Below are 14,254 nucleotides of genomic sequence, written 5' to 3'. Positions count from 1 at the left end.
GAAACTAACATATCTCCTTCATTATAAGGTCAAATGGAGTGACTCAAAAGCCTAACTTGACTGAAATTTCATGAAGAATCCATTGGTGTTATCAAATGTGAGTTTCAAGACTATTTGGCACAAGAAACGAGGCACAACAGCCGGGAACTTTTAGCTATTAATGTTGTTGGAGTTTTTCTCATCTTGAAAGTTTGGGATTGGGAGAATTCAAGGATGTTCTTCAAATTTCTTCTATGGAGTAAGGTCTAAACCATAGCCTAAGTATTTCCCTTTGATTCATTCCCTTGGGTTAAGTTTTAATCCATGATTTAAATTGAAAACCTATTTAATTCTTTAAATCAAGACCTAGGGTTATGTCCTAAATTTTTAAAAATTAAAAATGAGTTAGAGGCATTTATTTTCCTATTCCTTTTGGAGTTTTGTTCTTCTATATTAGGAAAATAATATACTCAAATTTGGCAAGTTTTGGAGGAGTATTTCAGGAGATATGGGACCCAACTAGTAAGGGTTGGACTTTTGGATTATGAACACCCAAGAGCGATGTTTAGGCAAATTAATTGAGCTATGGGACTCCGATTGAGTCATGTTTTATTCGTGTGAGCTTGTATTGGTTCGGGCTTAGCTCGGGTAAGCTTGAATTCGGACTCCAAGGCGGGCCCGGCGTTGGCTTTTGTTAACTTTTTGGGAAAAACATAAGATCATAGCTTTATTTTTTGTAATTGATTTTTCTTGTATTGTTTGATGTTATTAAGTCATTTTTCGTTAGATTTGAACTGTGTGGAGGCAAATTTTAAGGGAAAAGCTATTCCGGAAGGTTGAGTTGACCTAGTTGAGGTAAGTATTTTGCGTAGCTTTGTATGGGGGAAACTATCCCTTAGGATTTGGGTTGATTGTGCTATTTGTGTTATGTGAAAGCCTTTTACGCAAGGTGACAAGTGGGTATACGGGCTATATGTGGTATTTGACCGGTTTAGATTATCTAGACTCTTTCCATGACTTTAATTGAATTGTCATAACATGTCATATCTCTCATTGTTAATCTACTCTTAGATGCTCTATTTGATGTTGTTAGAACTTGTTCTACCTCTTACTTGTTATTTTACTCTTATATGCTTTAGTTGAAGTTATTGCTTTTCTTATTGTCATCACTTTTAATTGAAGTTGTTATTCTGTGGAATATCATCTTGTTGAGTTATTGGTGTTGAAGTTGTAATAGTCGTTATCACGTTGAGGCGAAGTAGTTAATTTTTGAGATACCTTTCCTTGTTGAGCATTCTCATTCATTTTGTTATTGTTGAAATTCTTGTACATATTGTGCTTGAGCCATCGGCTATTTGTTGTGGAAAAATTAGTGTTGTTGACTTTGTGGCAAGTTGTGGAATATGGGCACTTGTGGTGTGAGTTGTGATTGTGTTGTGATATTGATACACATGCGGTGGTATAAAGCTAGGGGTTGATATGCATGAGGTGAGATAAGGTGGGCTTGGTACGCGTGTTGCTAGTAGGGGAACTACTTGAAGTCACGCGGTGAGATAAGGTGGACTAAAACATGTGTAGCTATTTCGGGGAAAAATTATTTTCAAAACTAAATTTAAAGCTCACGCAGTGATATAAGAAAAGATTATGATTGACATTGTGAAATGTGAATACGAGGCGGTACCTCGGTTGTGATTTTCATTGTACATTCCATGTTGGAACAACTTGTTGATTTGAATGGTCATTGTTCTTCCTTCTTTCATTCATCCGCATTTTGATTGTATTTGGTTATTCGTTGTTATCTTGGTGTTGGAACGATTGTGGTTTCTTGTGTGAGTCATGCAATCTACGTGATTTATTGTGTTTCTTTAACATGCCAATCTGTGCCTCTGTTATAACTTGGTGAATTGATTGTCAATGTGAATTTAATTGCGTGGAGTCACTATATCATATACAGCTGAATTGTTGGTAACAAAATGGTTTAAATAAAAGAATTATTAACATGATTTATTCTATGTACCTCTTAAGATAGAACTCGTTATCTCACTTGATGCCTCATAATTCTAAATGGTTATCGCACTTTCAATATAATTGTGTTCTCAATTTATACTCACCACCCTGTTAGATATTTACCTTACTTAAAATTGTTATCATGCTTTTTTTTAACAAATTCTATATATAATTCGTTAATTTAACTTATGTTTTTCTTTGTTTAAAAATGATACTTTTACTCAATTTTATTGATTTCTAAACTAAACCCATCTTATACTATGTTTCGTACAAGTTGTATATTATTTTACTTTACTTGATTTCTAAAATAAACTCAATATTTAAGTTGACATCTTACCTTATTCAAGATTGTTATTATGTTTATGGTATCTAAATATATCTTTCGTTCATCTAAATTAATATTTATCACGATTGCAAAGTGCATGGTAGCACGTCGGCTTTGTTGTGCGAAGGTGATTATTATTGTGGGCACAAGGTACCGTATGTGTAAGATTTGGAAATTGTGGTTCATGACCTGTGGTTTATGAGGTGTGGTGCCTCGGGATAATTCTTGGTGTAAGTCCATGCGTTGGGAGCGATTCGATTATTTGAGTTGTCATCCGCTTTTTCCTCATTTTAGTTCATTTACATCTCATCGGTATTGTCATTTACTACTTGCTGCCATTTTGTTTCTATTACTTCATTGTTGGTTGTAAATCAATAATTTTTCCGTTATTGGTCTTAAATTGATGTTTTTTCCATTGTTTGCTTATGTATATCTTGAACAGGCTTCTTTATCTAGTAGGCATCTTGACATGGCCTCGTCACTACTCTACCGAGGTTAGGCTTGATACTTACTGGGTATCGTTGTGCTATACTCATGCTACGCTTCTGCACATTTTTTGTGCAGATTCAGGTATTCTGATTGTGTTGTTGATAGTTGCGTCTGCGTGGCGGGAGACTTAAAAGTATAACTGCTTGATGTTCGCAGGCCTCGGAGTCACCATCTTACTTCATTATGCTACTAGTAAATTGTAATTCAAAACAATATTGTGTTTAGAAATTCTAGTGTGTTTTAGTAGTGCTTATGACTCTGTACTACCGGTTTTGGGAAATGTATATGTAACACCCTGGAAAATTTTGAAGAACTTAAGTGTAAAGCCTAGTAAAATTTGCAAAGAAAATAATGTTTCATGGTGCCGGACTCATGGTGCCGGACTAGGATTGCGTATTTGAGGGCTCGGACCTTTTGGGTTGAACAATGCATGAGAAAGTAAAGGAAATTTTTTTTGCGGAAAAGTGCATTTCTATGGTCCATTATGCAACCGCAGAATCACTCTGCGGACGGCATAATGGCGACAGAGTGACGCAATTAATTGGGTCAGTTGGAAGCTATTATGCGGTCGACTATGCGACCGCATAACCGTTATGCGGTGCACTATGCGACCGTAGAACAGTTATGCGGACCGCATAGTGACCGCATACACAGACAGTTCTTTTGGCCATTTGTAACCAATTATGCGACCGATATGCGGTCCATATATCAGTTATGCGATCGCATACCTTGTTCTGGAGCTCCATTTTTGGGTTTTTAAAACTCGACCCTATTTCGTTAAATACACTCTTTGGGTCATTTTTGAGGTATAATCTGATATTTTAGAGTGAGAGAGAGTGTCCTAGAGTGAGAAGGTGTTCTTCAATAATTGATTCTTCAATTCTTGCTCATGTTTTGGAAGATTATGAAGGGAAACTCACTAGGTCTTCATCCTAGAGGTAAGATTCTACACCCTAACCCTCAATTTCGAATTTTGTCTAGAAATGGGTAATAAGCAAGATAATTTCTGGGCAAGAGGGTTGTTTATTTTACATGCATGTGTTATTAAAGGGTGTAGAAAGATTGTTGAGCTAAAAATGGTAAAGATTGGGTTGTGGGATGATGGAATCCTCCATAAAAGGACCTTGAACCTTAATCCACACTTAGTGTTTGATAAAATGCTCAAATGAGCTGAGACCATGAATATCTTCCTAATTATGGTTCAATTTTGTTATGTCTCAAATAGATTGGGATTGCTAAAATTTCCGGAACGTTGTAGTAATTTAAGAAAAGCTCAATTGAGATATGTTGGCTGAACTTTCTCTCTTGGAATTGAATTTCATAATGTTTCCGTGAGTTTCAAAGTATGGGTTGTGTATTAAAATGTGGTGGCTTGAATCGTATTTCAAATGAAAGCTAGTATGCCAAATTGTGTGAGAAAATCTCAATATTCTTAAGACTCTTAATTGCTCATATGTGTACCTAAAGCCTTGATTGGGAATGTCTTATTGTTGATAACCTATAAAGATGGTTGGAAGTAAAATCAGTAAATTGGGAATATAAAGTGTGGCCAACGTGCCAATAGTGAAAGTTATACTTGTGACCAATGGTGCCAATGAAATGAAATAATGTGAGAAAGATTATGAAATGAGCTTTGACTCAACTATACCAAAATTGACTTCGACAATATAATCGGCTAAAGGTTTATGAACTCAAGTGATGCCCATATGTGGCTGTTTTAGCTAATGCTATGCTTTTTATGTAATTTCTAATGTGTTTTGCGTTCTTACATATTCGTGAGTGGAAATTGTGTATGATTTTAACTTGTACTTCGATTGCCAATCATTTTACTCCATTTATTGGAAAGAAATCGATTGTGTTTAAAACCTTCATTACTAATGAATTTAAAGTTGTGATTTCCGGAATATTCTACTTGTTGATAATTATGATGATGATCTATGAAAGGGAAGAAATGAAAGTGTGGAATATGAAATATGGCTATTGCGCCATGAATAAAGAATTATATGTATACCCAAGAGAGCCAATGAAATAATAATGTTGTAAGTGGTTGAAAGTACGGATTAGGTGATATGTGGTGAAAGGTTATGAGATGTACGTATTTGTACTTTTGTTTCCAATGTGTTATGAACCCCTATGGATGGTCAATGAAACGCTAGGTATATGGTGTTATGAAACCCTATGGACGGTCTATCAAATGCATAGGTATATTGTGTTATGAAACCCTATGGACGGTCTATGAAACGCATAGGTATATTGTGTTATGAAACCCTATGGATGGTCTATGAAACGCATAGGTATATTGTGTTATGAAATCCTGTGGACGATCTATGAAACGCATAAGTACATTGTGTTATGAAGTACATTGTATTATGAAATCCTGTGGATGGTCTATGAAACGCATTGGTACATTGTGTTATGAAATCCTGTGGACGGTCTATGAATGCATAGGTATATTGTGTTATGAAATCCTGTGGACGGTCTATGAAACGCATAGGTACATTGTGTTATGAAGTACATTGTGTTATGAAATCTTGTGGATGGTCTATGAAACGCATATGTACATTGTGTTATGAAATCCTGTGGACGGTCTATGAACGCATAGGTACATTGTGTTATGAAATCTTATGGACGGTCTATGAACGCATAGGTACATTGTGATATGAAATATTATGGACGGTCTATGAACTCATAGGTACATTGTGTTATGAAATGCAGTGTGATATGAAATCATGTGGACGGTCTATGAACGCATAGGTACATTGTGTTGTGAAATCCATTGTGATATGAAATCCTATGGACGGTCTATGAACGCATAGGTACATTGTGTTGTGAAATCTATTGTGATATGAAATCTTGTGGACGGACTATGAAACGCATAGGTGCATTGTGTATAAAAGGTATAGATGTACGGTATGAATAAACACTATGGACGGTCTATGAAACACATAAGTGTATAATATGATATGTGAACACTAAGGACAGTCTAATGAGACACATTATTAATGCAGACAATAGGTGCCTCTTTTGTTGTCCTTGTTTGTACAGGTTGTTTCAATTACATTATATTATGTGTTCCACGTATAGATCATATGGGCATTTTATTTTGAAAGAGGTTTTCTACCTGTACATACTAGTGCTATTCGACAGTACTAACGTCCCTTTTGTCGAGGGCGCTGCATCTTTAATGGATTTACGTAGTTCTACAACAGGTGGCATTGATCAGTGATAGCAGTACACTCCTTTCAGCTGATTTGGTGAGCCCCACTTCATTTCGGGGTCATATATATTTTGTTTCTCTTGTACTTTGCGGTTGAGATATAGTCGGGGCCTTGTTGCCGGCATTTCCATATTACTCTTAAGTTGTACTTAGAGGCTCCGTAGACAGGTTGTGGGTGGTATTTGATGTTGCGAATTGGATTAGAACTGTTTGTATTTGGCAACATGTTTTTCATTAAATCTATAAATTCGTACTATTTTGGAAATATTGAATGATGATGTTAATAGGAATAAAATGGAAGCGGTTAATGAAATCTCTTCAGTATTTTATTAATGGAGTACATCTCCTCTTTATTCATGGATGAATTTGGGTAGAATGAAATCTAACAGGCTTGCTCAGTCGGGTTCAATCGGTTGAGCACCAGTCGCGCTCCTCGGTTTTGGGGTGTGACAAACTTGGTATCAGAGCCTAAGGTTTTAAAGTGTCCTAGAATGTCTCGGAGTTGTGTCTAGTAGAGTCCTTATTATCGGTGTGTTGTCGACCACATCTATAATTAGGATGCTACATGGGCATTTAGGAATAATACCCTTCTTTCATATCCTTGATCGTGCGATAAAGCTGATTGTAAGATTGTTCCTCCGTTAATTGGTGCTTTACTCTAACTTTCAGTATATGGCGCCTAAGAAGAATGCAAGAATTGGCCAAAGGGCCAATGTGACCCCAGGAGTGACAGTTGATTGTATAATTGATGATGCGGGTGAGCACCCAGGGAGTGAGGATATTCCTCCAATTACTACACTCCCTGATTCTACCACAATCGATCAGACTACACCTGTCCCTACACCTACTGAGGGTGCAACGGTCCCTCCAACTAGTATTCCGGTTCCACATCCAGCTCCAGCTTTCGATTCTAGTGTTTTTGATGTTAATGTTAGGGGAGCCATACAGATGTTGGCATAGATAGTGGCTTCTCAGGCCCAGAGATCGAGTGTTGGGCCTACTCCTTCCAGTCAGCCAGGGGAATTTGCTAGTTCTAGAGTGAACAAGTTTCTTCAGTTAGATCCTCCAGTGTTTACGGGTACTAATCCTGAGGAAGATCCCCAGGATTTTATTGATGAGATGCACAAGACTCTCAGAGTTATGCATGCTACTGAAACAGAGGCAGTGGAATTGGCCTCCTACCGCCTGAAAGAGGTGGCGTATTCTTGGTTTGAACTATGGGAGGAGTCCCATGAAGAAGGGAGCCCTCCGGCAAGGTGGAGTGAGTTTACCGATGCTTTTATTGACCACTTCTTGCCTGCTAAAACTAAGGCGGCCCGTGCCGCTGAGTTTGAGAGCGTGAGGCAAGGTAGCCTGAGTGTATGGGAATACCATATGAAATTCGCGCACCTGTCCAAGTATGTTATTTACATGTTGCCCACTATGGAGGCTAGAGTGCGCCGATTTGTGCAAGGACATAGTCCCTTTTGTAATTAATGAGGCCGCTATGGCTGCCTTGAATTCTGATATGAATTATGGAAAAATGGTGGCATTTGCTCAAGCTACAGAGGATCGAAAGTTAAAAAGGAAGAGAGAGCTAGATAATAACAAAAAGACCCATTCCATGGGCAATCTTAGTGGCTCATACAGTGGGGGTAATGGTGGAAAGGCATTACATAGGAGAGTGTCATCCAGACCCACGCAGTCAGTTGCTCAGTCTTCAGTTAGAGCACTACCATCAAGGCCTGATCAGCAGCGGTGGGGTCATAGTAAGCAAGGCAACCATGGGTCTAATCAGCAGGTCCAGTCAAATGGGGATTCTCAGCTGCAGAAAAGGCCCCCATGTCCCAAGTGTGGGAGGCATCATTTGGGGGTGTGCCGACGTGGCACGGATGAATGTTTCGGGTGCGGAGTCAAGGGCCACCAACTAAGTCACTGCCCCAACAGTCAAGGGACAGCAAGTAAGTCCCTCAACCCCAATATTAGGATATCCTAGCTATGTGGTTTCACTCGTGAATGTTTCAGAATCTAACACATATCATGAGCATGTTGAATTGAAAGACATATTCGTCGTATCTCTAGTCCTCTCATATAGGATCAACTATTGTGAATGGTTAAAATGTCAGAATGATAATAATATCACAGATACTCAACTTTGTTTTCATCCTCGTAGGCTTGTGGCAAAGATTCCTTTTTGCTAGTTACTGTTAAGAGCATAATGCAACTCCAAGTATTTTGAAACCCATATCACATTTAGGGTGTTAGAATATTCTTATTTCAAGTTAAACTGATTTTTCCCTACACTCCAGGAGGCGACTGGTATCACATAAGTGTTATCTCTCTTTGAGGCCTACTATTGCCAAACAAGGCACGTATGGAATGAAACAATTGCTGTTGTCCTCTTCATGACTCATAGCTTTCCAAGAATAACTGACGTTAATGTCTTTATCCTTCCGATTATACCTCCCATATGCCACATGTCCAAACTGACTCACTTATTAAATCTCAGAATTATGAACATGGTCCCTACATTATCAATGCCTACGAGGTAACTCTATGCCTCATGTGTCGAATCAATGATGTCATCACAATGATTAACAATGTCAGCACTATTGGTAGTAACCTTCATGTCTCTTAGGATATAACCTCCTGAAATATCGTGCCCAGTACCTTGATGGATTTTTGAATAATTTTAGCCAATCTCAAACCTCATTGTTCATATTTACAGAAACCAGTGGGGGTTGAAGGCTCAAAAATGTCAAAGAAGAAGCATTATCTTGTGATCAAATATATTGGATAGGAAGTTTTATAGTAATATTCAAGCTAGCACATCTTAAAGTAATTGTTGGAGGTTGACAAAGGTTTAGTTTGGGTGTTTGGAATGGAAATTTAGATTTGAATAAAGTGAACGGTTTATTCTCAATATGTCCTCCATGAGGATGCTATGTGAATTGTTAATAGAGGTAAAGTATGTGTAGTCACACTAGGCCTTATGAAGTCTTGAAGAAAATAGGCCAAACTATGAGAATGATGTTTCCCTATTAGTGACCTCCGTTTACCCGGTATTTCATGTGTCTATGTGTAAGAAGGTAGAGTTAATGGATAATTGGATTATGAGGAGCGACTATTTTCTATCCTTGTTAGATAAGTTTGGAAGTTAAGATTGCCTCCGTCAAGTGCTATGGCGAAACCAACAGGTTGAAGAGACTACTTGGGAAACTAAGGAAGAAATAAAGAAAAGTATCCTTACTTGTTTAAATAGCTATGTATTTACAAAGTATTTTAAAAGTTGCTTTCTATGAATTATGTATGATTTGTATATTTGATGTTAAGGGTGTTCTGTTCTGGTAATATAATTGCTTATGAGGCCACAGTTGGTGTTGTTTTGTATTATGTTACGTCGTTGGCTTACGTATATATTGTTAGGATGTGTTTTGGGGGCTCTCTGACAGGTGGATAGGCCTAGTTACAAGGGAAACTCAGGCGAAATTTTTGGAAATTTTGTGAGTTAGTCAAATTTGGGGCTGCTCGAATGTGGTATGAAACAAACTGAGTTGCATAAGATGTTAATAACAGGTTTTGACCCTTATTCGAGGATGAATGATGCTAAGCGGGGAAGAATGTAACACCCCGGAAAATTTTGAAGAACTTAAATGTAAAGCCTGATAGAATTTGCAAAGAAAATAATGTTTCATGGTGCCGGACTAGGATTGCGTGTTTGAGAATTGTAGAAATTTTTTGCGGCGAGCATGCTCGGACCTTTTGGGTTGAACAATGCACGGGAAAGTAAAGGAAATTTTTTTTGCAGAAAAGTGCATTTCTGCGATCCATTATGCGACTGCAGAATCACTCTGCGGACCGCATAATGGCCACAGAGTGATGCAGTTAATTGGGTCAGTTGGAAGCCATTATGCGGCTGACTATGCGACCGCAAACCGTTATGTGGTGCACTATGCGACTGCAGAACAGTTATGCGGACCGCATAGTGACTGCATACACAAAAAATTCTTTTGGACATTTTGTAACCAATTATACGACCGATATGCGGTCCGCATATCGGTTATGCGATCGCATATACGATCGCATACCTTATTCTGGAGCTCTATTTTTGGATTTTTAAAACCCGACCCTATTGCGTTAAATACATTCTTTGGGTCATTTTTGAGGTATAATCTAAAATTTTAGAGTGAGAGAGAGTGTCCTAGAGTGAGAAGGTGTTCCTCAATAATTGATTCTTCAATTCTTGCTCAAGTTTTGGAAGATTAAGGAGGGAAACTCACTAGGTCTTCATTCTAGAGGTAAGATTCTACACCCTAACCCTCAATTTCGAATTTTGTCTAGAAATGGGTAATAAGCAAGATAATTTCTGGGCAAGAGGGTTGTTTATTTTATATGCATATGTTATCAAAAGGTGTAGAAATATGTTGAGCTAAAAATGATAAAGATTGGGTTGTGGGATGATGGAATCATCCATAAAAGGACCTTGAGCCTTAATCCACACTTAGTGTTTGATAAAATGCTCAAATGAGCTGATACCATGAATATCTTCCTAATTATGGTTCAATTTTATTATGTCTCAAATAGATTGGGATTGCTAGAATTTCTGGAACGTTGTAGTAATTTAAGGAAAGCTCAATTGAGGTATGTTGGCTAAACTTTCTCTCTTGGAATTGAATTCCATAATGTTTCCGTGAGTTTCAAAGTATGGGTTGCGTATTAAAATGTGGTGGCTTGAATCGTATTTCAAATGAAAGCTAGTATGCCAAATTGTGTGAGAAAATCTCAATATTCTTATGACTCTTAATTGCTCATATGTGTAGCTAAAGCCTTGATTGGGAATGTCTTATTGTTGATAACTTATAAAGATGGTTGGAAGTGAAATCAGTAAATTGGAAATATAAAGTGTGGCCAATTTGCCAATAGTGAAAGTTATACTTGTGACCAATGGTGCCAATGAAATGAAATAATGTGAGAAAGATTATGAAATGAGCTTTGACTCAACTATTCCAAAATTGACTTCGACAATATAATCGACTAAAGGTTTATGAACTCAAGTGATGCCCATATGTGGTTGTTTTAGCTAATGCTATGCTTTGTACGTAATTTCCAATGTGTTTTGCGTTCTTACATATTCGTGAGCGGAAATTGTGTATGATTTTAACTTGTACTTTGATTTCCAATCATTGTTCTCCATTTATTGGAAAGAAATCGATTGTGTTTAAAACTTTCATTATGAATGAATTTAAAGTTGTGATTTTCGGAATATTCTACTTGTTAATAATTATGATGATGATGAAGAAATAAAAATGTGGAATATGAAATACGGCCATTGCGCCATGAATAAAGAATCATATGTATGGCCAAGAGAGCCAATGAAATAATAATGTTGTAAGTGGTTGAAAGTACGGATTAGGTGATATGTGGTGAAAGGTTATGAGATGTATGTATTTGTACTTTTATTTCCAATGTGTTATGAAACCCTATGGACGGTCTATGAAACACATAGGTATATTGTGTTACGAAACCCTATGGACGGTCTATAAAATACATAGGTATATTGTGTTATGAAACCCTATGGACGGTCTATGAAACGCATAGGTATATTGTGTTATGAAACCCTATGGACGGTCTATGAAACGCATAGGTATATTGTGTTATGAAATCCTGGTGACGGTCTATGAAACGCATAGGTACATTGTGTTATGAAGTACATTGTGTTATGAAATCCTGTGGACGGTCTATGAAATGCATAGGTACATTGTGTTATGAAATCCTGTGGACGGTCTATGAACGCATAGGTATATTGTGTTATGAAATTCTGTGGACTGTCTATGAAACGCATAGGTACATTGTGTTATAAAGTACATTGTGTTATGAAATCCTATGGACGGTCTATGAAACGCATAGGTACATTGTGTTATGAAATCCTGTGGATGGTCTATGAACGCATAGGTACATTGTGTTATGAAATCCTCTGGACGGTCTATGAACGCATAGGTACATTTTGATACGAAATCCTATGGACGGTCTATGAACGCATAGGTACATTGTGTTATGAAATGCAGTGTGATATGAAATCATGTCGACGGTCTATGAACGCATAGGTACATTGTGTTGTGAAATCCATTGTGATATGAAATCTTGTGGAAGGACTATGAAACTCATAGGTGCATTGTGTATAAGAGGTATAGATGTACGGTTTGAATAAACACTATGGACGGTCTATGAAACACATAAGTGTATAATATGATATGTGAACACTAAGGACGGTCTAATGAGACACATTATTAATGCAGACAATAGGTGCCCCTTTTGTTGTTCTGGTTTGTACAGGTTGTTTCAGTTACATTATATTATGTGTTCCACGTATAGATCATATGGGCATTTTATTTTGAAAGAGGATTTCTAGCTGTACATAATAGTGCTATTCGACAGTACTAACGTCTCTTTTGCCGGGGACGCTGCATCTTTAATGGATGCAGGTGGTTCTACAACAGTTGGCATTGATCAGTGATAGCAGTACACTTCTTTCAGCTAATTTGGTGAGCCCCATTTCATTTCGGGGTCATGTATCTTTTGTTTCTCATGTACTTTGTGGTTAAGGTATAGTCGGGGCCTTGTTGCCGGCATTTTCATATTACTCTTCAGTTGTACTTAGAGACTCCGTAGACAGGTTGTGGGTGGTATTTGATGTTGGGAATTGGATTAAAACTGTTGGTATTTGGCAACATGTTTTTCATTAAATCTATAAACTCGTACTATTTTGGAAATATTGAATGATGCTGTTAATGGGAATGAAATGGAAGCGGTTAATGAAATCTCTTTAGTATTTGATTAATGGAGTACATCTCCTCTTTATTCATGGATGAATTTGGGTAGAATGAAATCTAACAGGCTTGCTCAGTCGGGTTCACTCGGTTGAGCGCCGGTCGCGCTTCTCGGTTTTGGGGCGTGACAGTATAACTATTGGTCGCTTGCAGTTATGTATCATTTAGTAGTTTATGATAAATGACTAAATAGTTCAATTCTGTTATTAATTCAGCATGTGTTAGGCTTACCTAGTCTTAGAGACTAGGTGCCATCACGACATCCTAAGGTGAAAAATTGGGGTCGTGACAGTTTATGTAAACTTCAAACAGATGTTATATTTATTCTTCATACCAGCCTTGTTAATTCAAATCATAGTGTGACTTGTACTACCAGTCCTTGTGATAGTTGTATTGAATTCTTTTGCAGTCTTTATTATTAATATTGATGTTTTCTCATTATAGTTGTAAATTATACCGTTTGGCTTGCCTAGATGGTTGGGTTAGGTTCCATCACAACTTGGTGGGAGTTTGGTTTGTGACATAGCAACCACTACTGGCCTCATAGCAACCAGAGGAGGATGTCCCCAATCGGTACTACTTCTGGTGTGATACATGGAAGAAACCTGCTCAAGAGTATGAGTAACGAGAGTTTGTGCCCCTCTATCAACCTGAGAAGTAGCCGGTGCCATAGGAAGTACTCTAGTTTGTGCCAAACCCTTCACTAGTCCAATCAAATGATTAAGAGCATCCTAAATACTGGGGTAACAATAAACCTTTTAGGGATCTGAGCTTGTCCAACCGGCTCACCATGATCAAGAACATGTTCCTCAACGGGAGCTACAGGTGGCTCCATAATAGCTGCTCTAGCAAGGCCTCTAACTGCAGTGTGTGCTCCACTCCTCTCTCTACCTCGGCCCCAGCCTCTCACGGCCCTGGCCTGGGATACTGGAGCCTGCCTAACTGCTCTAGATGAACGTGTTCTCACCATCTGTGAGCAAATAGAAGAGCAAATATTCAAGCTTCAGAGTAAACAAATTTGCACGATAGAGAATGAAATAAAGAGAAGTTTTCTAACATCATGTAGCCTCTCGAAGATAAGTACAGATGTCTCCATACCGATCCACAAGAATCTACTAGACCTGCTCATGACTCATGAGACCTACACAACTTAGGGTGCTGATACCAGCTTCTCACGATCCAAAATTTCACCTTAGGTCGTGATGGCACCTAGCCGTACTTGCTAAGCAAGTTAACTCATAATCAACGAAATATAGTCAAGATTCCTTTAATTATTAAAGTCATATCATAAATAAAGACAAGCATAGTCTCAAAATGGTAAAATATCTTATGCAATCATAACATATCCCGAACATGACCAAAACAGTACAACCCCTAAGAACTAGGGCACTGCAAAATAAATCCATGGAGTTCAGCCCACCTTAAGTCTCT

Source organism: Nicotiana tomentosiformis, chromosome 10 (assembly GCF_000390325.3).
Source record: "Nicotiana tomentosiformis chromosome 10, ASM39032v3, whole genome shotgun sequence".
Taxonomy (NCBI): Eukaryota; Viridiplantae; Streptophyta; class Magnoliopsida; order Solanales; family Solanaceae; genus Nicotiana; species Nicotiana tomentosiformis.
The sequence above is the reverse complement of the archived record's forward strand: the minus strand, read 5'-3'. Positions refer to the sequence as shown.